General features: G+C 39.9%; 1 protein-coding gene across 2 annotated transcripts in view; it reads right to left on the bottom strand.

The window, feature by feature from the left end:
* The window catches only part of FMO5 (flavin containing dimethylaniline monoxygenase 5), a 73,748-nt gene that overhangs the window by 44,283 nt on the left and 3,591 nt on the right, over positions 1-25,874 (bottom strand). Inside the window, exon 1 of one of the 2 annotated variants that reach the window (XM_037826216.1) lies at positions 3,344-3,367. The exons of the other annotated variant lie outside the window; for it this stretch is intronic. The gene's annotated coding sequence lies outside the window, so the exon portion shown is untranslated. Of the gene's footprint in view, positions 1-3,343; positions 3,368-25,874 lie in introns of those variants that run through there. 2 annotated transcript variants of the gene reach the window in all.

Genomic DNA, 25,874 nt, shown 5'->3' with positions numbered 1-25,874 from the left:
CTTCCACAAAGAAGGAGAAAGAGTCAAAGAAGATAGAGATACAAAGAGAAAGAAGAAGGAAAGAGAGAGAAAACAAAAAACAAAAAACAACAACAACAAAATAACAGCTAGAAGTCACCAAAAGGAAAGATGGCATTAAACTAAAGTGGAATAAAGAGTCAGACAACATCAACAATGCCAAGAGTCCCATACCCTTTTCCTGTGTCCCCCACGCCCTGCATATGCATTTAGCTTTGGTATATTGTCTTTGTTATATTAAAGGAAGCATAATAAAATGTTTCTGTTAATTATAGTCTCTACTTTGCATTGATTGTATTCCCCGCATCCCACCCTATTTTTAACACCTTGTAATGTTGACATTCATTTGTTCTACCTCATGTAAAAACATATTTGTACCTTTTATCACAATTGTTGAGCACCCTAGGTTTCACTGAGTTATACAGTTCCAGTCTTTATCTTTCCTCTTTCCTTCTGGTGTCCCACATGGTCCTCACCTTCCTCTTTCAACCATACCCACAGTCATCTTTGTTTGGTGTACCCACATTGCTGTGATACTCTCTCCCAAAATTGTGTTCCAAACCTCACTCCTGTCTTTTCCTTTCGGTCTGTAGTGCTCCCTTTAGTGTTTCCTGTAGAGCAGCATCTTTTTCACAAACTTTGTCATTGTCTGTTTGTCAGAGAATATTTTAAGCTCTCTCTCATATTTGAAGGACAGTTTTGCTGGATATAGGCTTCTTGGTTGGTGGTTTTTCTCTCTCAGTATCTTAAATATATCACCCCACTTCCTTCTTGCCTCCATGGTTTCTATTGAGAAATCTGCACATAGTCTTATCAATGTTCCTTTGTATGTGATGGATCGCTTTTCTCTTGCTGCTTTAAGGATTCTCTCTTTATCTTTGATGTTTGATAATCTGATTATTAAGTGTCTTGGCATAGGCTTATTCAGATCTGTTCTGTTTGGGGTATGCTGAGCTTCTTGGATCTGAAATTTTATGTCTTTCATAAGAGATGGGAAATTTTCATTGATTATATCCTATATTATTGCTTCTGCCCCTTTTCCCTTCTCTTCTTCTGGGACACCCATGACACGTACATTCCTGCATTTCATGTAGTCATTCAGTTCCCAGAGATGTTGCTCATATTTTTCCATTCTTTTCTCTATCTGTTCTTTTGTGTGTAGGCATTCAGGTATCTTGTTCTCCAGTTCCTGAGTGTTTTCTTCTGCCTCGTGAGATCTGCTGTTGTATATCTCTATTGTGTCTTTCATCTCTTGTGTTGTGCATTTCATTTCCATAGATTCTGCCAGTTGTTTTCTCAAACTTTCAATTTCTACCTTATGTACGCCCAGTGTTTGCATTATATGCATCATCTCTTTTGCCATATTTTCCCTAAACGTTTTGAATTTATTTAGCATTAGTTGTTTAAATTCCTGTATCTCAGTTGAAGTGTAAGTTTATTCCTTTGACTGGGCCATAACTTAGTTTTTCTTAGTGTAGGTTGTAGTTTTCTGTTGTCTCGGCATCTGGTTTCCTTGTTTACCCCAATCAGCTTTTCCCAGACCAGAATGGGCTCAGGTCCAGAAGGAGGCAATCCAGTTTCCCTGAGGGTGTCTTAGGTTGATACACACTGTGAGGCCTCAAGTCAATGTGTTTTTCTGCCCAGCAGGTGGCGCCTGTCAGCCTGTAACTCCCAACTGGTGTAAGGAAGTGTGGTCTGTGGCTGTTTTCCCCCAGGCTCTGGGGTCTGTTCTGAATGAAAGGCGGGTAGTAGAGCTTGGCAACAATTCCTTCCTCCTAGGGAAGATACACCTCAGATTTTATGCTGCAATCACAGGCACTCCTCCCAATTCAGGTTGGTATATGATAAGTGGGCAGTCATGTTTGTCCCCCCACAGTTATTCAAGATTATTTACTAGTTGTTCCTGGTCATTTATTAGTTGTTCAAGGGGGACTAACTAGCTTCCACTCCTCTCTATGCCACCATCTTTCGGAACCTTCATTCATTTTTAAGACTAATATTCCAGTGTATGTATATTGCAAATTTTGTTTATCGATTCATCTGTTGAGGGACATTTGGGTTGCTTCCACCTTTTGGCTATTGTGAATAATGCTACAATAAACATTGGTGTATAAATATCTGTCTGAGTCCCTGGTTTCAATTCTTTTGGATATATACCTGGAAGTGGGCTGTTGGTCATATGGTAGTTCTTTTTAACTTTTGGAGGCATCACCAAACTGTTTTCTACAGTGACTGCACAATTTTACATTCCCACCAACTAACACTAAGGTCCCTATTTTTCTACATCCTCATCATCACTTGTTATTTTCAAGTCCCTTGCCCATTTTAAAAATTGGGTTGTTTATCTTTTTGTTGTTTGGTCATATGAGCTCCTTACATATTCTGGATTTCCAAATATTTTCTCCTATTTTTTGGTTGTCCTTCTACTTTCTTAATAATGTCTTTGGATGCACAAAAGTTTAAAATTTTGATTAAGTCTAATTTATCTACTTTTCCTTTGTTGCTTGTGCTTTGGTGTAAACTCTAAGAGTTTTGAGTTAATTTTTGTATATGTTGTGCAGTAGGGATCCATTTTAATTCTTTTACATATGGATATCCAGTTTTGCCACATCATTTGTAGAAGAGACTGTTCTTTCCCCACTAAATGGACTTGGCTACCTTGTCAAAAATCAATTGGGATAATGAGGAAGACGGTGGAATAGGAGAGGCAGAGCTAACTTCTTCACCATGGAATAACTAGAGAAAAGGCAGAAAACAATGAGGACAGCAAATCCAGGGCATGAGCAGTCAGAGAGAGACTTCTACATTATATAGGGAGTGCCTGGATGAAAAGGCAGAGAAATTATGACTAAAAGGATGGGGTGAGTTTGTTTAATCATGACCGCCTCTGGGGCTGGCTGCTACATGACAGCCAGAGTGGGTAAGGGAAGAACTGCATGCTTCTGCACTCCCATCTCCACAACCAGCTCAGAAGATCACCCTTTTCAGTCCCATTAGCAGGAGCTCCCATGAGGCAACTTGGGAACCAACAGACTTGTTTGGCCACACATAGAGACCTTGCTGTGGTACACAGTGCCTACTCTCCCAACCTTGAGGCAGGCTGCTGCAGGTATCTGGTTTTAGGGAAGACTGGGCAGCCCCCCTCAGGAGGAGATGGGTCACAGAGCAGAGCAGAGCCATTCTGACAATTAGCAGGCAAGAGAGACAATTTGTGTTCCACTACCTATATCCCTTCTCCATGGATGTCTGCAGTGCTTACAGAATGCACAGGTGGAGAGGCAGGGACAAGGGAGAGAGCCATAGGGAAGTAACAAGAACTCCTCACCGCAGAGGCTCCAGGGTACAGGGATCTTGCAGGCCAACAATAGCAGGGCACTTCTGAGCTGGGTGAGGGCTGGGAAAGGTGAAACTCTCAGTCCCACAGCATGAGGTTATTCCACTTGCAAGCCTGAAAATCACCAGATCCATCATGCCATCAAGCAGACTCCTCACTGAGGTTCACAGTGCCCACCTCCCACCCCAGGGGCTTGTGATCTATAGCATGCATGGAGACCTGCTGCATTGACTGGATTTTCAACTGGTTTGGGCCCTGTCCAGTGGGCTGTGCAGTCAGGGAAAAGTAGACTTGAGGGGGGAATAGGTGGCCCAAGAGCTCCATCTACTGGGAAGACAGGGAAAGTGCACTCTGGCAAACTCTTCTTCTGCCAAATCTTCTGTAGATAGCAAATAGACTTGCATCTCCCATGGGAGCTCTTTGCCTTAGTATGATGGGGAATTACTGATAAACCAAGTGCCAAAGGAGACCTTCAATGCTAACCCAAGCAACTATAAAATGTGAGGTGAGGAAGGAAAATCAACTTTCAAAATAACCTTATCAAGATATTCAAATGCCAAGAAAGCAGCAGAAAATCACAAACACATAAAGATGCAAGAAGATATGGCCAAGACAAATGACCAATTAAAAAGCCAAAAGAGGAGGCAGGGCAAGATGGAGGACTGGTGAGCTGTAAGTTTTAGTTACTCCTCCAGGAAAGTAGGTAGAAAGCCAGGAACTGCGTGGACTGGACACCACAGAGCAATCTGTCTTTGGGCATACTTCATACAACACTCATGAAAATGTCGAACTGCTGAGATCAGCGAAATCTGTAAGTTTTTGCGGCCAGGGGACCCGCGCCCCTCCCTGCCAGGCTCAGTCCCGTGGGAGGAGGGGCTGCCAGCTCCGGGAAGGAGAAAGGAGAACTGCAGTGGTAGCCCTTCTCGGAAACTCATTCTACTGATCCATACTCCAACCATAGATAGACTGAGACCAGACACCAGAGAATCTGAGAGCTGCCAGCCCAGCAGAGAGGAGACAGGCATAGAAAAAAAAAAAAAATAACACGAAAAACTCCAAAATAAAAGCAGAGGATTTTTGGAGTTCTGGTGAACACAGAAAGGGGAAGGGCGGAGCTCAGGCCTTGAGGCGCATATGCAAATCCCGAAGAAAAGCTGATCTCTCTGCCCTGTGGACCTTTCCTTAATGGCCCTGGTTGCTTTGTCTATTAGCATTTCAATAACCCATTAGATCTCTGAGGAGGGCCCTTCTTTTTTTTTTTTTTTTTTTTTTTTTTTAATCCTTTTTTCTTTTTCTAAAACAATTACTCTAAGAAGCCCAATACAGAAAGCTTCAAAGAATTGCAATTTGGGCACGTCAAGTCAAGAGCAGAACTAAGAGAGCTCTGAGACAAAAGGCAATAATCCAGTGGCTGAGAAAATTCACTAAACACCACAACTTCCCAAGAAAAGGGGGGTGTCCGCTCACAGCCACCATCCTGGTGGACAGGAAACACTCCTGCCCATTGCCAGCCCCATAGCCCAGAGCTGCCCCAGACAACCCAGTGTGACGGAAGTGCTTCAAATAACAGGCACACACCACAAAACTGGGTGTGGACATTAGCCTTCCCTGCAACCTCAGCTGATTGTCCCAGAGCTGGGAAGGTGGAGCAGTGTGAATTAACAAAGCCCCATTCAGCCATCATTTGAGCAGACTGGGAGCCTCCCTACACAGCCCAGCAGCCCAGAACTGCCCTGGGGGGACGGCACTCACCTGTGACATAGTACAGTCATCCCTCAACAGAGGACCCGGGTTGCACGGCCTGGAAGAGGGGCCCACTTGAAAGTCTCAGGAGCCATACGCCAATACCAAGGACTTGTGGGTCAGTGGCAGAGACAAACTGTGGCAGGACTGAACTGAAGGATTAGACTATTACAGCAGCTTTGAAACTCTAGGATCATCAGGGAGATTTGATTGTTAGGGCCACCCCCCCTTCCCGACTGCCCAGAAACACGCCCCACATACAGGGCAGGCAATACCAACTACACACGCAAGCTTGGTACACCAATTGGACCCCACAAGACTCACTCCCCCACTCACCAAAAAGGCTAAGCAGGGGAGAACTGGCTCGTGGAGAACAGGTGGCTCGTGGACGCCACCTGCTGGTTAGTTAGAGAAAGTGTACTCCACGAAGCTGTAGATCTGATAAATTAGAGATAAGGACTTCAATAGGTCTACAAACCCTAAAAGAACCCTATCAAGTTCAGCAAATGCCACGAGGCCAAAAACAACAGAAAATTATAAAGCATATGAAAAAACCAGACGATATGGATAACCCATGCCCAAGCACCCAAATTAAAAGACCAGAAGAGACACAGCACCTAGAGCAGCTACTCAAAGAACTAAAGATGAACAATGAGACCATAGTACGGGATATGAAGGAAATCAAGAAGACACTAGAAGAGCATAAAGAAGACATTGCAAGACTAAATAAAAAAATGGATGATCTTATGGAAATTAAAGAAACTGTTGACCAAATTAAAAAGATTCTGGACACTCATAGTACAAGACTAGAGGAAGTTGAACAACGAATCAGTGACCTGGAAGATGACAGAATGGAAAATGAAAGCATAAAAGAAAGAATGGGGAAAAAAATTGAAAAAATTGAAACGGACCTCAGGGATATGATAGATAACATGAAACGTCCAAATATAAGACTCATTGGTGTCCCAGAAGGGGAAGAAAAGGGTAAAGGTCTAGGAAGAGTATTCAAAGAAATTGTTGGGGAAAACTTCCCAAATCTTCTAAACAACATAAATACACAAATCATAAATGCTCAGCGAACTCCAAATAGAATAAATCCAAATAAACCCACTCCGAGACATATACTGATCACACTGTCAAACACAGAAGAGAAGGAGCAAGTTCTGAAAGCAGCAAGAGAAAAGCAATTCACCATATACAAAGGAAACAGCATAAGACTAAGTAGTGACTACTCAGCAGCCACCATGGAGGCGAGAAGGCAGTGGCACGATATATTTAAAATTCTGAGTGAGAAACATTTCCAGCCAAGAATACTTTATCCAGCAAAGCTCTCCTTCAAATTTGAGGGAGAGCTTAAATTTTTCACAGACAAAGAAATGCTGAGAGAATTTGCTAACAAGAGACCTGCCCTACTGGAGATACTAAAGGGAGCCCTACAGACAGAGAAACAAAGAAAGGACAGAGAGACTTGGAGAAAGGTTCAGTACTAAAGAGATTCGGTATGGGTACAATAAAGGATATTAATAGAGAGAGGGAAAAATATGGCAAACATAAACCAAAGAATAAGATGGCCGATTCAAGAAATGCCTTCACGGTTTTAACGTTGAATGTAAAAGGATTAAACTCCCCAATTAAAAGATATAGATTCGCAGAATGGATCAAAAAAAATGAACCATCAATATGTTGCATACAAGAGACTCATCTTAGACACAGGGACACAAAGAAACTGAAAGTGAAAGGATGGAAAAAAATATTTCATGCAAGCTACAGCCAAAAGGAAGCAGGTATAGCAATATTAATCTCAGATAAAATAGACTTCAAATGCAGGGATGTTTTGAGAGACAAAGAAGGCCACTACATACTAATAAAAGGGGCAATTCAGCAAGAAGAAATAACAATCGTAAATGTCTATGCACCCAATCAAGGTGGCACAAAATACATGAGAGAAACACTGGCAAAACTAAAGGAGGCAATTGATGTTTCCACAATAATTGTGGGAGACTTCAACACATCACTCTCTCCTATAGATAGATCAAACAGACAGAAGACCAATAAGGAAATTGAAAACCTAAACAATCTGATAAATGAATTAGATTTAACAGACATATACAGGACATTACATCCCAAATCACAAGGATACACATACTTTTCTAGTGCTCACGGAACTTTCTCCAGAATAGATCATATGCTGGGACATAAAACAAGCCTCAATAAATTTCAAAAGATTGAAATTATTCAAAGCACATTCTCTGACCACAATGGAATACAATTAGAAGTCAATAACCATCAGAGACTTAGAAAATTCACAAATACCTGGAGGTTAAACAACACACTCCTAAACAATCAGTGGGTTAAAGAAGAAATAGCAAGAGAAATTGCTAAATATATAGAGACGAATGAAAATGAGAACACAACATACCAAAACCTATGGGATGCAGCAAAAGCAGTGCTAAGGGGGAAATTTATAGCACTAAACGCATATATTAAAAAGGAAGAAAGAGCCAAAATCAAAGAACTAATGGATCAACTGAAGAAGCTAGAAAATGAACAGCAAACCAATCCTAAACCAAGTACAAGAAAAGAAATAACAAGGATTAAAGCAGAAATAAATGACATAGAGAACAAAAAAACAATAGAGAGGATAAATATCACCAAAAGTTGGTTCTTTGAGAAGATCAACAAGATTGACAAGCCCCTAGCTAGACTGACAAAATCAAAAAGAGAGAAGACCCATATAAACAAAATAATGAATGAAAAAGGTGACATAACTGCAGATCCTGAAGAAATTAAAAAAATTATAAGAGGATATTATGAACAACTGTATGGCAACAAACTGGATAATGTAGAAGAAATGGACAATTTCCTGGAAACATTTGAACAACCTAGACTGACCAGAGAAGAAATAGAAGACCTCAACCAACCCATCACAAGCAAAGAGATCCAATCAGTCATCAAAAATCTTCCCACAAATAAATGCCCAGGGCCAGATGGCTTCACAGGGGAATTCTACCAAACTTTCCAGAAAGAACTGACACCAATCTTACTCAAACTCTTTCAAAACATTGAAAAAAATGGAACACTACCTAACTCATTTTATGAAGCTAACATCAATCTAATACCAAAACCAGGCAAAGATGCTACAAAAAAGGAAAACTACCGGCCAATCTCCCTAATGAATATAGATGCAAAAATCCTCAACAAAATACTTGCAAATCGAATCCAAAGACACATAAAAAAAACATACACCATGACCAAGTGGGGTTCATTCCAGGCATGCAAGGATGGTTCAACATAAGAAAAACAATCAATGTATTACAACACATTAAAAACTCGAAAGGGAAAAATCAATTGATCATCTCAATAGATGCTGAAAAAGCATTTGACAAAATCCAACATCCCTTTTTGATAAAAACACTTCAAAAGGTAGGAATTGAAGGAAACTTCCTCAACATGATAAAGAGCATATATGAAAAACCCACAGCCAGCATAGTACTCAATGGTGAGAGACTGAAAGCCTTCCCTCTAAGCTCAGGAACAAGACAAGGATGCCCGCTGTCACCACTGTTATTCAACATTGTGCTGGAAGTGCTAGCCAGGGCAATCCGGCAAGACAAAGAAATAAAAGGCATCCAAATTGGAAAAGAAGAAGTAAAACTGTCATTGTTTGCAGATGATATGATCTTGTATCTAGAAAACCCTGAGAAATCGACGATACAGCTACTAGAGCTAATAAACAAATTTAGCAAAGTAGCGGGATACAAGGTTAATGCACATAAGTCAGTAATGTTTCTATATGCTAGAAATGAACAAACTGAAGAGACACTCAAGAAAAAGATACCATTTTCAATAGCAACTAAAAAAATCAAGTACCTAGGAATAAACTTAACCAAAGATGTAAAAGACCTATACAAAGAAAACTACATAACTCTACTAAAAGAAATAGAAGGGGACCTTAAAAGATGGAAAAATATTCCATGTTCATGGATAGGAAGGCTAAATGTCATTAAGATGTCAATTCTACCCAAACTCATCTACAGATTCAATGCAATCCCAATCAAAATTCCAACAACCTACTTTGCAGACTTGGAAAAGCTAGTTATCAAATTTATTTGGAAAGGGAAGATGCCTCGAATTGCTAAAGACACTCTAAAAAAGAAAAACGAAGTGGGAGGACTTACACTCCCTGACTTTGAAGCTTATTATAAAGCCACAGTTGCCAAAACAGCATGGTACTGGCACAAAGATAGACATATAGATCAATGGAATCGAATTGAGAATTCAGAGATAGACCCTCAGATCTATGGCTGACTGATCTTTGATAAGGCCCCCAAAGTCACTGAACTGAGCCATAATGGTCTTTTCAACAAATGGGGCTGGGAGAGTTGGATATCCATATCCAAAAGAATGAAAGAGGACCCCTACCTCACCCCCTACACAAAAATTAACTCAAAATGGACCAAAGATCTCAATATAAAAGAAAGTACCATAAAACTCCTAGAAGATAATGTAGGAAAACATCTTCAAGACCTTGTATTAGGCAGCCACTTCCTAGACTTTACACCCAAAGCACAAGCAACAAAAGAGAAAATAGATAAATGGGAACTCCTCAAGCTTAGAAGTTTCTGCACCTCAAAGGAATTTCTCAAAAAGGTAAAGAGGCAGCCAACTCAATGGGAAAAAATTTTTGGAAACCATGTATCTGACAAAAGACTGATATCTTGCATATACAAAGAAATCCTACAACTCAATGACAATAGTACAGACAGCCCAATTATAAAATGGGCAAAAGATATGAAAAGACAGTTCTCTGAAGAAGAAATACAAATGGCCAAGAAACACATGAAAAAATGTTCAGCTTCACTAGCTATTAGAGAGATGCAAATTAAGACCACAATGAGATACCATCTAACACCGGTTAGAATGGCTGCCATTAAACAAACAGGAAACTACAAATGCTGGAGGGGATGTGGAGAAATTGGAACTCTTATTCATTGTTGGTGGGACTGTATAATGGTTCAGCCACTCTGGAAGTCAGTCTGGCAGTTCCTTAGAAAACTAGATATAGAGCTACCATTCGATCCAGCGATTGCACTTCTCGGTATATACCCGGAAGATCGGAAAGCAGTGACACGAACAGATATCTGCACGCCAATGTTCATAGCAGCATGATTCACAATTGCCAAGAGATGGAAACAACCCAAATGTCCTTCAACAGATGAGTGGATAAATAAAATGTTGTATATACACACGATGGAATATTACGCGGCAGTAAGAAGGAACGATCCCGTGAAACATATGACAACATGGATGAACCTTGAAGACATAATGCTGAGCGAAATAAGCCAGGCACAAAAAGAGAAATATTATATGCTACCACTAATGTGAACTTTGAAAAATGTAAAACAAATGGTTTATAATGTAGAATGTAGGGGAACTAGCAGTAGAGAGCAATTAAGGAAGGGGGAACAATAATCCAAGAAGAACAGATAAGCTATTTAACGTTCTGGGGATGCCCAGAAATGACTATGGTCTGTTAATTTCTGATGGATATAGTAGGAACAAGTTCACAGAAATGTTGCTATATTATGTAACTTTCTTGGGGTAAAGTAGGAACATGTTGGAAGTTAAGCAGTTATCTTAGGTTAGTTGCCTTTTTCTTACTCCCTTGTTATGGTCTCTTTGAAATGTTCTTTTATTGTATGTTTGTTTTCTTTTTAACTTTTTTTTTCATACAGTTGATTTAAAAAAGAAGGGAAAGTTAAAAAAAAAAAAAAGAAAAGAAAAACAAGGAAAAAAGAAAAAGATGTAGTGCCCCCTTGAGGAGCCTGTGGAGAATGCAGGGGTATTCGCCTACCCCACCTCGATGGTTGCTAACATGACCACAGACATAGGGGACTGGTGGTTGGATGGGTTGAGCCCTCTACCATAAGTTTTACCCTTGGGAAGACGGTTGCTGCAAAGGAGAGGCTAGGCCTCCCTATATTTGTGCCTAAGAGTCTCCTCCTGAATGCCTCTTTGTTGCTCAGATGTGGCCCTCTCTCTCTGGCTAAGCCAACTTGAAAGGTGAAATCACTGCCCTCCCCCCTACGTGGGATCAGACACCCAGGGGAGTGAATCTCCCTGGCAACGTGGAATATGACTCCCGGGGAGGAATGTAGACCCGGCATCGTGGGACGGAGAACATCTTCTTGACCAAAAGGGGGATGTGAAAGGAAATGAAATAAGCTTCAGTGGCAGAGAGATTCCAAAACGAGCTGAGAGATCACTCTGGTGGGCACTCTTACGCACACTTTAGACAACCCTTTTTAGGTTCTAACGAATTGGGGTAGCTGGTGGTGGATACCTGAAACTATCAAACTACAACACAGAACCCATGAATCTCAAAGACAGTTGTATAAAAATGTAGCTTATGAGGGGTGACAATGGGATTGGGAAAGCCATAAGGACCAAACTCCACTTTGTCTAGTTTATGGATGGATGTGTAGAAAAGTAGGGGAAGGAAACAAACAGACAAAGGTACCCAGTGTTCTTTTTTACTTCAATTGCTCTTTTTCACTCTAATTATTATTCTTGTTATTTTTGTGTGTGTGCTAATGAAGGTGTCAGGGATTGATTTAGGTGATGAATGTACAACTATGTAATGGTACTGTAAACAATCGAAAGTACAATTTGTTTTGTATGACTGCGTGGTATGTGAATATATCTCAATAAAATGATGATAAAAAAAAAAAAAAGCCAAAGGAGACACAGAATTTGGAACAACTAATCAAAGAAGTACATATAAATCTCCAAAATAAACTTCAATGGGCTGGCTAAAGACAAAGGACATCAAGATACTAGAAGAGCATAAAGAAGAATTTGAAAGAGTAAATAGAAAAATAGCAGATCTTATGGAAATGAAAGATACTGTAGATCAACTTAAAAATAAACTACAGATACACAACAGCAGATTTCAAGAGGCTGAAGAAAGAATATGTGAACTAGAGACAGGAAAATTGAATGCAAATTCACAAAAGAACAAATGGCGAAAAAGGTGGCAAAACTTTGTATTTGATCTCAGGGAAATGATGGCAACATGAAGCACACAAATATAAGAATGGCTAGTGTTCCAGAAGGAGAAGAGTAAAGGGCTGGGAAGAGTATTTGAGGAGAAAATAGGGGAAAACACCCCAATCCTTATAAAAGACATAAATATGCAAATTAAAGAAGCCCAATGAACTCCAAATACAATAAATCCATATAGACATAGTCCAAGATACATACTGTTGTGGTTTGCTAATGCTGCTGGAATGCAAAACACCAGAAATGGACTGGCTTTTATAAAGGGGGTTTATTTGGTTACACAGTTACAGTCTTAAGGCCACAAAGTGTCCATCAACAAAGGGTACCTTCACTGGAGAAAGGCCATTGGCATCCCCAAAACCTCTGTTAGCTGGGAAGGCACGTGGCTGGTGTCTGCTTGCTTCCAGGTTCTGTTTCAAAATGGCGTTCTCCAAAATGTCTGCATCAGCTTCCAACGGCCATCTTCAAAAAATCTCTCAGCTCCAGCTCACTATGAGCTCCTTCTGTCTGAGCTTATATAGTGCTCCAGTAAACTAAACAAGGCCCATGCTGAATGGTCAGGGCCACGCCTCCATGGAAATTATCCAGAGTTATCACCTACAATTGGGTGGGTCACATCTCCATGGACACTGAACCAATAGGTTCCAACCCAATCCATATGAATATGTCTGCCCCCACAAGAATGCATTAAAGAATATGGTTTTTTCTGGGGGACATAAATATACAAACCGGCACACATACTAATTGGATTGTCAAATGCTGAAGAGAAAGAGAAAGTCCTGAAAGCAGCAAGAGAAAAGTTATTCACTACATATAAGAAAAGCCACATAAGACTAAATACCTACCAGTCAATGGGCAACATGGAGGCGAGAAGACAGTGGTATAACATATTTAAGATTTTGGAAAATAAAAATTGCCAGCCAAGAATTCTTTATCCAGCAAAGCTGTCCTTTAAAAATGAGGGGGAACTAAAAAATTTCACAGACAAACAAATGCTGAGAGAATTTATTAACAAGAGACCTGCCCTAGAAGAAATACTAAAGGGAGTTCTGACAACTGAAAAAAAAAAAAAAAGACAGAAGAGAAAGGTCTGGAGAAGGGCACAGATTTGAAGAGTAACTTAAAGGATAAAAAGAGAGGGGAAAAAATAGATTTGACAAATAAAAACCAAAGGATAAGATGGTTGGTTCAAGTATTGCATTTACAGTAATAACTTTGAATATGAATGGGCTAAACTCCCCAATTAAAACATACAGATTGGCAGAATGGATTAAAAGGTATGATCTATCTCTATGCTGTTTACAAAAGAGTCACCTTAGACCCAAGGAAACAAATAGATTGAAAGTAAAAGGGTGGAAAAAATTGCACACAAACAGTAACCAAAACAAAGCAGGGGTAGTTATACTAATATCAGACAAAAAAGGCTTTATATGCAAAGACATCATAAGAGACAAGGAAGGACACTATATATTAACAAAAGTTACAATTCACAAGAAGAAATAAGAATCATAAATGTTTATGCACCCAATCAGGGAGCTCCAAACATCATGAGGCAAACATTGGCAAAACTGAAGGAGCAATAGATGTTTCTACAATAATATTCTCCTCTATAGAAGAGACTGATTTTAAAGTTTATTATAAAGGTAGAGTGGTCAAAACAAGATGTTATTGGCACAAGGACAGACATATTGATTCCATATGAATGGAATCAAATTGAGAGTTTGGAAACAGACCCTCAGATCATTGGTCAACTGATTTTTGACAAAGCCTCCATATCCACTGAACGGGAACAGAATAGTCTCTTCAACAAATAGGGCTGAGAGAATTGGATATTGATATGCAAAAGAATGAAAGAGAACCACTACCTCATACCCTATACAAAAATTAACTCAAAGTTTTAATCAAAGACCTAAATATAAGAGCCAGTACCACATAACTCATAGAAGAAAACAGGGAAACATCTTCAAGACCTAGTAATAGGGGGTAGCTTCTTAGATCTTACACCAAAAGCACAAGCAACGAAAGAAAAAATAGATAAATGGGAACTCCTCAAAATCAAATGCTTCTGTGCCTCAAAGGACTTTGTCAAAAGGGTGAAGAGGCAGCCAACTCAATGAGAGAAAATATTCGGAAACCATATATCTGATAATGGTGTGATATCCAGCATATATAAAGAAATTCTAAAACTTAACAAATTATAAAATAGGCAAAAGATCTAAAAAGATATTTTTGTGAAGAAGAAATACAAATGGCTAAAAAGCACATGAAAAGATGTTCATCTTCATTAGCTATTAGGGAAATGCAAATCAAAATCACAATGAGATATCATCTCACACCTGTAAGAATGGCTGCTATTAAACAAACAGGAAACTACAAATGTTGGAGGGGATGTGGAGAAATTGGAACACTAAATCCCTGCTGTTGGAAATGTATAATGGTACAGCCTATATGGAGGACAGTTTGGTGGTTCCTCAGGAAACGAAATACTTAACTGCCCTATGACCCAGCAATTCCACTTGGTGTATACACAGAAGATCTGAAAGAAGTGACACAAACAGATATTTTCACACTGATGTTCATAGTGGCATTATTCACAATTGCCAAAAGATGGAAACAATCCAAGTGTTTCAACAGATGAGTGGATAAACAAGATGTGGCATATACATATGATGGATTATGCAGCAGTAATAAGGAATGAAGTCTTGAAGCATGTGAAAACATGGATGAGCTTTGCAGACATAATGCAGAGTGAAATAAGCCAAAAAGAGCATAGATATTGTATAATTTCACTAATATGAACCCAGTAAAAAATGTAAACACAGAGTATTAAAATGTAGAATATAGGGGACCTAAAGATAGAAGCTGGAGAAGGGGGAATGATTACGTGATGTGTACAGACTTGTTAACAAGCTGAACTTAAATATATGGGAATAAATAGAGTTGATGGTAGTTTGTTAGTGGTATTATACGTAATAGTGCAGTATTGAAAGTGAATATGATTGAAAGGGGTTGCTTAAAGTCATGTATCACCAATAAGCACTACAAATATAAATAAGTTCTTGAACGAACTACTTCAAAGGTATGACACTTGTACAAAGAATTAATAATAGAGTGGCATATAGGAAAAACTACCTACTGCATGCTATGGACTATATTTAACAGGGATATCTCACCAGTACCTTACCAATACTAGGGGTAAATAATTGGAGGGATGGTGGATGAGAGTTACAGGGTATTTTGGGTTTTCTCTTTGGTGTGGGTGTGTTTATCTCTTATTTTTCTCTTTGGAGCAATGAAAATTGTCTAAAATTGAGAGTGATGATGATTGCACACTAAATGAGTATACTGAGAGACACTGTTTATTTTGGACAGAATATATGCTATATGAATACAGCTCAACAAAATTGGCAGAGTCTAAATAAATAAATAAATACATAAATAAACAGATTCATATGCTAGAGAAAAGGTGGAGAGAGAGGTATACCTATTCAATGTTGGTAGGGTAGCAGAATGGTGCAGCCCTTCCAGAGGGTAATGTACTGGATCCACAGGAGGCTAAATTTAGGGTTGCCATATGATTAGGCAACCCATTTCTAGGAATACCCTCAAAAGAACTGAAAGCAGGAATTCGAATAGACATTTGCACACTGATGTTTAAGGTGGCATTATTCACTATAACCAATGGATGGAGGTGGCTGAAGGGTCCATTGACTGATGAGTGGAAGGGCACGCTGTGATGTACACATACGATGGAATATTGTGTGGCTACAGAAAGGAATGAAGTTGTGATGTATGCAATGAGGTGAATGAACCTTGAGAATATAATAATGTTCAGCAAAATAACCCATAAACAAAAGGACAGATACTGTATGGTCTCATTTAGAAAATACTTATGCTGGTTTGGATGTATCATGTCATCCAAAATGCCACGCTCTTTAATGCAGTCTTGTGGGGGCAGATGTATTAGTTTTGGTTAGATTGGAATCTTTGGATTAGGTTGTTTCCATAGAGATGTGACTCACTCAACTGTGGGTAATACCTTTGAATAGATTATTTCCATGGAGGTGCAGCCCTGCTCATTCAGCATGGGTCTCAATTAAATCACTGGAGGCCTATAAAAGCTCAGACAGAAGAAACTCCCTGCTGTAGCCAAGAGAGACATTTTGGAGATGGCCATTGAAAGCAGATCTTTGCTAGCCCAGAGTTTGCCTGGGAGAAACTGAGAGAACATCCCCAGACCCCCAGAGAGGACCATCCTGGGAGAAAGCCATTTTGAAACCAGAACCCTGGAGCAGACACCAGCCATGTGCCTATGCCTTCCCACTTAACAGAGGTTTTCGGGATGCCATCAGGTTCTTCAGTGAAGGTAGCCTATTGTTGATGCCTTTGTTTGGACACTTTTATGGCCTTAGGGCTTTAACTTTGTAACCAAATAAACCCCCTTTATAAAAGTCAATCCATTTCTGGTATTTTGCATAAAATGGCAGCATTAGGAAACTGGGTCAGATTTTGGTTCCTGGGGTGGGGTGCTGCTGAGTTTGCAAATACCAAACATGTTGGAATGGCTTTTTAAATGGATAAGCAGAAGATTCTGGAAGAATTGTGAGAAACTTGATAGAAAAGGCCTAGACAGCTTTTAAGAGACTGTTGGCAGAAATATGGACTCTAAAGAAACTTCTGATGAAGCCTTGAGCAGAAATGGCTAAAGTGTTGTTGAAAACTGGAAGGGAGATGATCTGTGTTTTAAAGCGGCAGAGAATTTGGCAAACTTATGTCCTAGTGTTGGATGGAAGGCAGAATTTGAAAGCGATGAGCTGGGATACTTAGCTGAGGAGATCTCTAGACTATGTGTGGAGGATGTAGCCTGGCTTCTCCTTGCAGCTTATAGTAAAATGCAACAGGACAGAGATAAGCTTAGAAATGAACTCTTGGGTACAAAGAAACCAGAAACTGATAGTTTGGAAAATTCCAGGCTTCCAGAAAGTGAGACCCAGAGGCTACAGCCTCACCTGAGGATTTAACCAAACAGAACCCGACCACCATTTCAGTACAAGCCAAGACTGGAGAAGGAGTTATTCAGAAAGGATTTGCAGAAAATCCTATTGTCTGATGGTTTTGAACCCTGTAAACTGCATGCCAAGTGTTCTAGTTTGCTAATGCTGCTGGGATGCAAAACACCAGAAACGGATTGGCTTTTATAAAAGGGGGTTTATTTGGTTACAAAGTGTCCATCAACAAAGGGTACCTTCACTGGAGAAAGCCTATAGGCATCCACAAAACCTCTGTTAGCTGGGAAGGCACATGACTGGCGTCTGCTCGCTCCCGGATTGTGTTTCAAAATGGCGTTCTCCAAAATGTCTGCATCAGCTTCTGACGGCCATCTTCAAAATGTCTGTCTCAGCTCCAGCTCACCATGAGCTCCTACCCTCTGAGCTTCTACAGTGCTCCAGTAAACAAAACAAGGCCCATGCTGAATGGGTGGGGCCACACCTCCATGGAAATTATTCAATCAGAGTTATAACCTACAGTTGGGTGGGTCACATATCCATGGACACTGAATCCAACCCAAGCCACACCAATACATCTGCCCCCACAAGAATGCATTAAAGAACATGGCTTTTTCTGGGGGATATAAGTATACAAACTGGCACACCAAGCCTACAGAATTTTTGTGAGATCTGTATACACAGAACCACTGCTGGTCTGGACTCAAGGTTACGGAGGAGGAACAAATTGTAGGAAGAAGTTCTTCAAGGACATAACCACGGAGATTGAGATCTGGAGTCAAGAGGTCTCAGGCAGGGAGAGCAGAGCTGCCCACACGTGAGGAAAGGGTGAATTTGTCCTGGAGGCAGAGGGCAGGGGTTCCACGTAGATGCTCAGGAAGAACGCTGCCACCCCAGGCCTCAGAGAGGGTGGAGCACATTCTCTGGGGAGTGGGGAGAACCTTTGCCCCAGAGAGGCAGAGTCCGGGTGGCACCCCAATGCTTGAGGAGGGTGGGGACGAAAAGAAGGTAGTCTCCCCAATAGGTGGATATGTTGGAGCACTCATCCCAGCATTTGGAAAGAAAAGAGCCGCCACATAAACCTTTGGAAAGGGTTGGACTCCTGCCCTCTCAAGCCCCAAGGATAAAATGTCATTCGATAAATGACTTTCAGACTTTGAAATCTAATGGAGTTTGCCCTGCAGGTTTTAGGAATTGTCTTGGTCCTGTGAACCCTGTTTTCCTTTCAGTTTCTCCTTATGGCAATGGGAATGTTTATCCTATGACTGTCCCTCCTTTTTATATTGGAAACAGATCACTTGTTCTAAGTTTCACAGGTCCACAGCCAGAGGGGAATTTTTTTTTTAATTATTCATTTTATTGAGATATATTCACATACCACACAGTGATACAAAAAAAATCTTACATTTGATTGTTCACTGTACCATTACATAGTTGTATATTCATTACCAAAATCAATCCCTGACACTCTCATTACCACACACACAAAAATAACCAGAATAATAATTAAAGTGAAAAGGAGCAACTAAAGTAAAAAAGAACACTGGGCGCCCTTGTCTGTCTGTTTGTTTCCTTCCCCCACCTTTCCACTCATCCATCCACAAACTAGACAAACGGGAGTGTGATCCCTATGGCCCCCCCCCAATCCCACTGTCCCCCCTCATAAGCCACATTTTTATACAATTGTCTTCAAGATTCATGGGTTCTGGGTTGCAGTTTGATAGTTTCAGGCATCCACAACCAGCTGCCCCAATTCATTAGAACCCAAAAAGGGCTGTCTATATTGTGCGTAAGAGTGCCCACCAGAGTGACCTCTCGGCTCCTTTTGGAATCTCTCTGCCACTGAAGCTTATTTCATTTCCTTTCACATCCCCCTTTTGGTCAAGAAGATGTTCTCCATCCCACGATGCCGGGTCTACTTTCCTCCCTGGGAGTCATATTCGACGTTGCCAGGGAGATTCACTCCCCTGGGTGTCTGATCCCACGTAGGGGGGAGGGCAGTGATTTCACCTTTCAAGTTGGCTTAGGTAGACAGAGAGGGCCACATCTGAGCAACAAAGAGGCATTTGGGAGGAGGCTCTTAGGCACAATTATAGGGAGGCCTAGCCTCTCCTTTGCAGCAGCAGTCTTCCCAAGGGCAAATTCTGTGGTAGAGGGCTCAATCCATCAAGCCACCAGTCCCCTATGTCTGTGGGCATGTTAGCAACCATTGAGGTAGGGCAGGCCAATACCCCTGCATTCTCCACCAGCTCCTCAAGGGGGCTCTGCATATTTTTTTCCTTGCTTTGTTTTTTTTTTAACTTTTTTTTTCTAAATCAACTGTATGAAAAATAAAAATAATAAAAATAAAAAAATTAAAAAAAAATACAATAAAAGAACATATCAAAGAGACCATAACAAGGGAGTAAGAAAAAGACAACTAACCTAAGGTAACTACTTTACTTCCAACGTTTTCTTACTCTACCCCAAGAAAGTAACCTAATATAGCAACATTTCTGTGAACTTGGTCCTACTATACCCATCAGAAATTAACAGACCATAGTCATTCCTGGGCATTCCCAGAACATTTAATTACCCATGATAGCTTATCTGTTCTTCTTGGATTATTGTTCCCCCTTCCTTAATTGCTCTCTATCGCTAGTTCCCCTACATTCTACAATATAAACCATTCGTTTTACATTTTTCAAAGTTCACATTAGTGGTAGCATATAATATTTCTCCTTTTGTGCCTGGCTTATTTCGCTCAGCATTATGTCTTCAAGGTTCATCCATGTTGTCATATGTTTCACAACATCGTTCCTTCTTACTGCCGTGTAGTATTCCATTGTGTGTATATACCACATTTTATTTATCTACTCATCTGTTGAAGGACATTTGGGTTGTTTCCATCTCTTGGCAATTGTGAATAATGCTGCTATGAACATTGGCGTGCAGATATCTGTTTGTGTCACTACTCTCCGATCTTCCGGGTATATACCGAGAAGTGCAATCGCTGGATCGAAGGGTATCTCTATATCTAGTTTTCTAAGGAACTGCCAGACTGACTTCCAGAGTGGCTGAACCATTATACAGTCCCACCAACAATGAATAGGAGTTCCAATTTCTCCACATCCCCTCCAGCATTTGTAGTTTCCTATTTGTTTAATGGCAGCCATTCTAATTGGTGTGAGATGGTATCTCATTGTGGTCTCAATTTGCATCTCTCTAACAGCTAGTGAAGCTGAACATTTTTTCATGTGTTTCTTGGCCATTTGTATTTCCTCTTCAGAGAACTGTCTTTTCATATCTTTTGCCCATTTTATAATTGGCCTGTCTGTACTATCGTCATTGAGTTGTAGGATTTCTTTATATATGCAAGATATCAGTCTTTTGTCAGATACATAGTTTCCAAAAATTTTTTCCTATTTAGTTGGCTGTCTCTTTACCTTTTTGAGAAATTCCTTTGAGGTACAGAAACTTCTAAGCTTGAGGAATTCCCATTTATCTATTTTTTCTTTTGTTGCTTGTGCTTTGGGTGTAAAGTCTAGGAAGTGGCCACCTAATACAAGGTCTTGAAGATGTTTTCCTACATTATCTTCTAGGAGTTTTATGGTGCTTTCTTTTATATTGAGATCTTTGGTCCATTTTGAGTTAATTTTTGTGTAGGGGGTGAGGTAGGGGTCCTCTTTCATTCTTTTGGATATGGATATCCAACTCTCCCAGCCCCATTTGTTGAAAAGATCTTTATGACCCAGTTCAGTGACTTTGGGGGCCTTATCAAAGATCTGTTGGCCATAGATCTGGGGGTCTATCTCCAAATTCTCAATTCGATTCCATTGATCTATATGTCTATCTTTGTGCCAGTACCATGCTGTTTTGACAACTGTGGCTTTATAATAAGCTTCAAAGTCAGGGAGTGTAAGTCCTCCCACTTCATTTTTTTTTTTTTTAGAGTGTCTTTAGCAATTTGAGGCATCTTCCTTTTCCAAATAAATTTGATAACTAGCTTTTCCAAGTCTGCAAAGTAGGTTGTTGGAATTTTGATTGGGATTGCATTGAATCTGTAGATGAGTTTGGGTAGAATTGACATCTTAATGACATTTAGTCTTCCTATCCATGAACATGGAATATTTTTCCATCTTTTAAGGTCCCCTTCTATTTTTTTTTAATAGAGTTATGTAGTTTTCTTTGTATAGGTCTTTTACATCTTTGGTTAAGTTTATTCCTAGGTACTTGATTTTTTTAGTTGCTATTGAAAATGGTATCTTTTTCTTGAGTGTCTCTTCAGTTTGTTCATTTCTAGCATATAGAAACATTACTGACTTGTGTGCATTAATCTTGTATCCTGCTACTTTGCTAAATTTGTTTATTAGCTCTAGTAGCTGTATTGTCGATTTCTCGGGGTTTTCCAGATATAAGATCATATCATCTGCAAACAATGACAGTTTTACTTCTTCCTTTCCAATTGGATGCCTTTTATTTCTTTGTCTTGCCAGATTGCCCTGGCTGCACTTCTAGCACAATGTTGAATAACAGTGGTGATAGCGGGCATCCTTGTCTTGTTCCTGATCTTAGGGGGAAGGCTTTCAGTCTCTCACCATTGAGTACTATGCTGGTTGTGGGTTTTTTATATATGCTCTTTATCACATTGGGGAAGTTTCCTTAAATTCCTACCTTTTGAAGTGTTTTTATCAAAAACGGATGTTGGATTTTGTCGTATGCTTTTTCAGCATCTATTGAGATGGTCAGTTGATTTTTCCCTTTTGATTTGTTAATGTGTTGTAATACATTGATTGATTTTCTTATGTTGAACCATCCTTGCATGCCTGGAATGAACCCCACTTGGTCATGGTGTATGATTTTTTTAATGTGTCTTTGGATTCGATTTGCAAGTATTTTGTTGAGGATTTTTGCATCTATATTCATTAGGGAGATTGGCCGGTAGTTTTCCTTTTTTGTAGCATCTTTGCCTGGTTTTGGTATTAGATTGATGTTAGCTTCATAAAATGAGTTAGGTAGTGTTCCATTTTCTTCAATGTTTTGAAAGAGTTTAAGTAAGATTGTTGTCAGTTCTTTCTGGAAAGTTTGGTAGAATTCTCCTGTGAAGCCATCTGGCCCTGGGCATTTATTTGTGGGAAGCTTTTTGGTGACTGATTAGATCTCTTTGATTGTGATTGGTTGGTTGAGGTCTTCTGTTTCTTCTCTGTTCAGTCTAGGTTGTTCATATGTTTCCAGGAAATTGTCCATTTCCTCTACATTATCCAGTTTTTTGCCATACAGTTGTTCATAGTACCCTCTTATAATTTTTTTAATTTCCTCGGGATCTGCAGTAATGTCACCTTTCTCATTCATTATTTTGTTTATATGGGTCTTCTCTCTTTTTGATTTTGTCAGTCTAGCTAGGGGCTTTTCAATCTTGTTGATCTTCTCAAAGAACCAACTTTTGGTGTTATTTATCCTCTCTATTGTTTTTTTGTTCTCTATGTCATTTATTTAGGCTTTAATCCTTGTTATTCCTTTTCTTCTACTTGGTTTAGGATTGGTTTGCTGTTCATTTTCTAGCTTTTTCAGTTGATCCATTAGTTCTTTGATTTTGGCTCTTTCTTCCTTTTTAATATATGCGTTTAGTGCTATAAATTTCCCCCTCAGTACCACTTTTGCTGCATCCCATAGGTTTTGGTATGTTGTGTTCTCATTTTCATTTGTCTCCATATATTTAGCAATTTCTCTTGCTGTTTCTTCTTTAACCCACTGATTGTTTAGGAGTGTGTTGTTTAACCTCCAGGTATTTGTGAATTTTCTAAGTCTCTTAGGGTTATTGACTTTTAATTGTATTCCATTGTGGTCAGAGTATGTGCTTTGAATAATTTCAATCTTTTTAAATTTATTGAGGCTTGTTTTATGTCCCAGCATATGATCTATTCTGGAGAAAGTTCCGTGAGCACTAGAGAAGTATGTGTATCCTGGTGATTTGGGATGTAATGTTCTATATATGTCTGTCAAATCCAATTCATTTATCAGATTGTTTAGGTTTTCAATTTCCTTATTGGTCTTCTGTCTGGTTGATCTGTCTATAGGAGAGAGTGATGTGTTGAAGTCTCCCACAATTATTGTGGAAACATCAATTGCTTCCTTTAGTTTTGCCAGTGTTTCTCTCATGTATTTTGTGGCACCTTGATTGAGTGCATAGACATTTATGATTGTTATTTCTTCTTGTTGAATTGCCCCTTTTATTAGTATGTAGTGACCTTCTTTGTCTCTCAAAACATCCCTACATTTAAAGTCTATTTTATCTGAGATTAATATTGCTACACCTGCTTTCTTTTGGCTGTAGCTGGCATGAAATATTTTTTTCCACCCTTTCACTTTCAATTTCTTTGTGTCCCTGTGTCTAAGATGAGTCTCTTGTATGCAGCATATTGATGGTTCATTTTTTTTGATCCATTTTGCAAATCTATACCTTTTAATTGGTGAGTTTAATCCATTTACATTCAATGTTATAACTGTGAAGGTATTTCTTGAATCAGCCATCTTATCCTTTGGTTTATGCTTGTCATATATATTTTTCCGTCTCTCTATTAATATCCTTTTATGTATCCATACCGAATCTCTTTAGTACTGAACCTTTCTCCATGTCTCTCTCTCCTTTCTTTGTTTCTCTGTCTGTAGGGCTCCCTTTAGTATCTCCAGTAGGGCAGGCCTCTTGTTAGCAAACTCTCTCAGCATTTGTTTGTCTTTGAAAAATTTAAGCTCTCCCTCAAATTTGAAGGAGAGGTTTGCTGGATAAAGTATTCTTAGTTGGAAATTTTTCTCACTCAGAATTTTAAATATGTGATGCCACTGCCTTCTTGCCTCCATGGTGGCCGCTGAGTAGTCACTACTTTGCCTTATGTTTTTTCCCTTGATTGTGGTGAATTACTTTTCTCTTGCTGCTTTCAGAACTTGCTCCTTTTCTTCAGTATTTGACAGTCTGATCAGAATATGTCTTGGAGTGGGTTTATTTGTATTTATTCTATTTGGAGTTCACTGGGCATTTATGATTTGTGTATTTATGTTGTTTAGAAGATTTGGGAAGTTCTCCCCAACAATTTCTTTGAATACTCTTCCTAGACCTTTACCCTTTTCTTCTCCTTCTGCAACACCAGTGAGTCTTATATTTTGATGTCTTATATTATCTATCAAATCCCTGAGATCCATTTTGATTTTTTCGATTTTTTTCCCCATTCTTTCTTTTGTGCTTTCATTTTCCGTTCTGTCATCTTCGAGGTCACTGATTTGTTGTTCAACTTCCTCTAGTCTTGTACTATGAGTATCCAGAATCTTTTTAATCTGGTCAACAGTTTCTTTAATTTCCATATGATCATCTATTTTTTTATTTAGTCTTGCAATGTCTTCTTTATGCTCTTCTAGGGTCTTCTTGATGTCCTTTATATCCAGTTCCATTCTCTTCTTGATGTCCTTTATATCCCGTGCCATGGTCTCATTGTTCATCATTAGTTCTTTAATTAGTTGCTTTAAGTACTGTATTTCTTCTGATCTTTTGATTTGGGTGCTTGGGCTTGGGTTATCCATATCTTCTGTTTTTTTCATATGCTTTAAAATTTTCTGTTGTTTTTGGCCTTTTGGCATTTGCTTAACTTGGTAGGGTTCTTTTAGGATTTGTAGACCAATTGAAATCCTTATCTCTAATTTGTCAGGTCTACAGCTTCGTGGAGTATACTTTCTGTGACTAACCAGCAGGTGGCGTCCGTGAGCCACCTGTTCCCCTCAAGGCAGTTCTCCCCCGCTTTGCCTCTGTGGTGAGTGGGGGAGTAAGTGTTGTGGGGTCCGGTTGGTGTACCAAGCATGCGTGTGTAGTTGGTGTTGCCCGCCCTGTATAAGGGGCGTGTGTCTGGGTGGTCAGGGAGGGGGGCAGCTCTAACAACCAAATCTCCCTGGTGTTCCTGGAGTTTTAAAGCTGCTGCAATAGTCTAATCCTTCAGTTCAGTCCTGCCACAGTTTGTCTCTGCCACTGACCCACAAGTCCTTGGTATTGGTGTGTGACCCCTGAGACTTGTGAATGGGTCCCTCTTCCAGGCCTTGCACCCCCTGGTCCTCTGTTGAGGGGTGACTGTGCTATGTCACAGGTGAGTGCCATCCCCTCAGGGTGGTTCTGGGCTGCTGGTCTGTGTAGGGAGGTTCCCAGTCTGCTGAAATATTGTCTGAATGGGGCTTGTTAATTCCCCCTGCTCCGTCTTCCCAAGTCTGGGACAACCAGCTGAGGGTGCAGGGAAGGCTAATGTCCACACCCAATTTTGTGGTGTATGCGTGTTATTTGAAGCACTTCCATCACACTGGGTTGTCTGGGGCAGCTCTGGGCTATGGGGCTGGCAACGGGCAGGAGTGTTTCCTGTCCACCAAGATGATGGCTGTGAGAGGACACCCCCCTTTTCTTGGGAAGTTGTGGTGTTTAGTGAATTTTCTCAGCCACTGGATTATTGCCTTTTGTCTCAGAGCTCTCAGTTCTGCTCTTGTCTTGACCTGCCCAAATTGCAAGTCTTTGAGGCTTTCTGTATTGGGCTTCTTAGAGTAATTGTTTTAGAAAATGAAAAAAAGATTAAGAAAAAAGAAGGAAAAAAAAAAGGGCCCTCCGGGCAGATCTAATGTGTTATTGAAATGCTAAGAGACAAAGCAATTGGAGTATTAAGGAAAGATCCAGGGGGCAGAGAGAACAGTTTTTCTTTGGGTTTTGC

Source organism: Choloepus didactylus, chromosome 2 (assembly GCF_015220235.1).
Source record: "Choloepus didactylus isolate mChoDid1 chromosome 2, mChoDid1.pri, whole genome shotgun sequence".
NCBI lineage: Eukaryota > Metazoa > Chordata > Mammalia > Pilosa > Megalonychidae > Choloepus > Choloepus didactylus.
This window is presented reverse-complemented; position numbering and strand designations above follow the sequence as displayed.